Consider the following 3,998-nt stretch of genomic DNA (forward strand, 5'->3'; position numbering starts at 1 on the left):
AGCTGATTTGTAACTGAAGCACGGTTGTTGATATGTATCTAATACTTGGTTGGTAATACGTATCATAAGCATGGTTACTGATATCTATCTGAAGCATAGTTTGTAATATGTAACTGAAGCATAGTTAGTAATACGTATCTGAGTATGGTTAACTGATATGTAGCTGAAGCATGGTTTCTGATATGTATCTAAAGCTTCGTTACTAATATGTATCTGAAGCATGATTACTAATATGTATCTGACTCTTGGTTATTGATATGTATCTGAATCTTTGTTCTTCATATGTATCTGAAGCATGGTTACTGATATGTAGCTGAAGCATGGTTACTAATATGTATCTGAAGCATGGTTAGCTGATTTGTAACTGAAGCACGGTTGTTGATATGTATCTAATACTTGGTTGGTAATACGTATCATAAGCATGGTTACTGATATCTATCTGAAGCATAGTTTGTAATATGTAACTGAAGCATAGTTAGTAATACGTATCTGAGTATGGTTAACTGATATGTAGCTGAAGCATGGTTTCTGATATGTATCTAAAGCTTCGTTACTAATATGTATCTGAAGCATGATTACTAATATGTATCTGACTCTTGGTTATTGATATGTATCTGAATCTTTGTTCTTCATATGTATCTGAAGCATGGTTACTGATATGTAGCTGAAGCATGGTTACTAATATGTATCTGAAGCATGGTTGCCAGCATGGTTTGCATACTGATCCAGAGCTCCATCTTGGTGATGATGTTCTTCCTGAGTTGTCTGAGACTACGTTTCTGAGACTAATCTTTGATTGACTGTGTGTTTACATATATTCTACACATTAAGCAGCTTTTTGTAAAGTGTATACTGGTGTTGAATGTCCCCCATATCCTCTCTTTCACCTCTCATCTAGTTCACCTTCACAGATGCCAAGAAAGCTGACGAAGTCATCAGCTCATGTGTTCTACTTTTCTTCTCTCACCATCTGGTAGAAGCAGCCAAGTAATGAGGCCCCAAGATTGTACAGTGCTTCAAGTGTCAACGTTTCGGGCAAACGAAGACAGCTTGAACAGAGGTCGTTCAATGTGTCTGATGCAGTGGACCTTACTCGGTGACAGATTGTACAAATCCACGAGAGCAAATCAGATGTGCCAACTGCCATGGACCACACTCCACTTCCTACAGGGGCTGTCCGAGATTCAAGGCTCTATCTGGCTTCCAGGGTCAGGCCCATTCAGCTCCTGCCATAATCAAACCCAGGAGGTCACTCCGATTCCATGAACCAACTCCTACATCATCAAGCAACCCCAGAAACAACCAGAATTCCTCCAGATCATTACTCCAGCACCAACTTCGAAGACATATGCTGAATGTGTCCAAACTCAACCTGCATCATTGGAACCACCTTTTCGAAGTAGCATATTTCTACACCAGCATAACTGCTTTCATTGCAGATGTCATTCTTACCACCAAGGAGAAGAATTTCACGAAAGACCCCTCGTACCTTGCCACGGAGATTTGTTCAATAGCAGACTACTACTTTGAATCCCTAAGCTGAGCAACCCGATCCTGCTGACTCAAATCCTGGATCAACGACGCGCGAGCAGAAAATTTCAGTTAAGTAAGTCTTTCAGCTTTTATATGTTTAAATAATGGTAGTTCTTTTACAAATTAATATTTAGGGTGGCTTGTACTCCAAAAATTTGAACTATTTCAATTAGGTAAATTCATCAAAGCAGATGTTATAATTATTAATGAAAAAATATAATTTTAATTTACCCAATTTTAAAATCATCCATAAACCAAAATCAGCCAATAGTCGAGGAATTGCTACACCATACAATGCAGATCTAAAGATTATGTTTCCAGAACTTCAGTCAATGAATGATGAGCTGCTGTAGTAACAATACTTTGTAATAAATCTAAATTGGGTTGTGAAGCTGGAGAAACGTATAAGTGATCTAAAGTAATCGTGGCTAAGTTGTAAAGGCGAATCTGACACAAAATTATAAGTCACGCAATAATGGGAGCATGCCCGCTGGAGTTTCTAGATGGATCGTGACTTAGCGGGCAACCTCACGAATGTCCCAGCATTTGCTAGATGCCCTCTTTTTTAGTATATAAGCCGGAGATAGAATGAAGAAAAATAATTGAGATAATCGAGTCAAGCGAGCAGTAAGCACAGAATGAAAAGTGTGTGCAATCACTGTGAATTATAGCATGTGTTTATAAAAGTAGTTAAGTTTAAAGTTTGTAACGAGAAAGAATAAACTAGTTTTAATTAAGAAAGGATTTGTATCGCTGAAGTTTCTCAGAAAGAATTTTTACTGGAAGTTATCAAACAAGCAGACACGTAAAAAATTGGTGTCAAAAGTGGGATGCGACCCAACGTTGCTGTGTGGACTTCAGGGCTCTTAACAGTTTAACAGAAAAAGACTCATACCCACTGCCACTGGGTATGAGTCTTTTTGGTTATACTGTTAAGAGACCTGAAGTCCACACAGCAACGTTGGGTCCCATCCTTTTTTCTGGACTAACACGACAGGAGCTGACCAGGGACTATCTGATTTCTCGACTATCCCTTCCTTAATATGGTCATATATGACCTTCTCCATCTCTTGTCGCTTTGCTGGAGCTATTCTCATTGGAGGGATCTTTATTGGACGGTGATTGCCTATGTTTATTCTGTGCTCTACAATGTCTGTGCAGCCAAGGACATGGTCTCATTTCGAAATAAAGTCTGCATAATTTGCCAAACTTCCCTCACCTGAAGAGCCTGTGATGATGACAAATGGACTATGCTCTTCTTATAGAGGTCAGTTAAATGTTCTGGAAGTGTATGTCCTTTCTTTATAGTTGTATTTCTTGCTTTAACATAGACTGGCTCTACCTCCTGGCACACACCAAACAATGCCCCTTCCTTAAGTGTCTGCTTACATTTAAAGAAATTGGCCACTGTTATAGGTACTACTTGATGACCTGCCACAAGTAACCTTCCAATCTTCAAATCCACTAGCCTGGATGGATCTTCCACTACTTCCACAAGCACTGTGCTTCATTGGGGATGATCTTTTATTCTACCCCAAATTATCTTCGTTGACATAGGGGGTATTGTGGTCGACTTAAGGGCTGTGTCATGCAAATCAACGGATGCAGCAACACTCCAATCATCATTTTATCGAAGTTAACTACACACTTCCTCGGTATTAAATAGTCCAATCCTATTATGCATTGGTCTTCAATGTCAGCCAAGTATACTTTCTGTCTGTTCTTCATGCCCATGAGCTTAATAGTTACCCAAACTGGTCCCCACAACCTTGCATAATGTCCTGTCACATCGCAGAACTTCTGTACAGCTTCTGGTACTCCTTTGCAATCCAGCACCTTGATACTCACAAGGGTTTGTTAAGATGCAGAATCTATGACAAAGTTGGACCTTTGACTGTCCAGCTTTCCTGTCACGTAGACACTATGTGTGCTTGCCAGTTTACACCTAGCTGTTGGGACTTTCATGATGGGGTTGGTAGGCGTCCATCAACATGAACCACTTCTGGTTTCTTTGAGGCTGACTTATTGGTAATATTCTTCTTCCACTGGCTCCACATATGTCCTTGCTCTCCACAGTCCCTACAACCTTTCTGGGTAGCAGCCTTTCCTGCCGTGGCATCTTCCCTGTGTTGAAGGTTCCAGCATTGAGCTTTCTTGTGCCCAGGTTTGTTACAGTTCCAGCAAAGTCCCTCAAACTTCTCTGAAAGTTGACCTTTTCTGGCCTTGAATCCTGATGACTGTACCAACCTAAGTACCTCTGTGTTGGACTTAACGTAGGATTCGAATTCAAGAGCTCTGGCCATTGCATCCTGCATATTAGAGGGATGTGCTTGCTTCACGTGTATTTTCAGTTGTGGACTGTCCAAGGCATCTACTAAATGATCCCTACAAACTTGAGGTGATCGAGTGGTGCAGTTGGGTAGGCCTTGTGTGCCATACTTTCCAAATCCTGTGCCAGCTCTTGC

The sequence above is a fragment of the Limulus polyphemus genome, unplaced genomic scaffold (assembly GCF_000517525.1).
Source record: "Limulus polyphemus unplaced genomic scaffold, Limulus_polyphemus-2.1.2 Scaffold8416, whole genome shotgun sequence".
Taxonomy (NCBI): domain Eukaryota; kingdom Metazoa; phylum Arthropoda; class Merostomata; order Xiphosura; family Limulidae; genus Limulus; species Limulus polyphemus.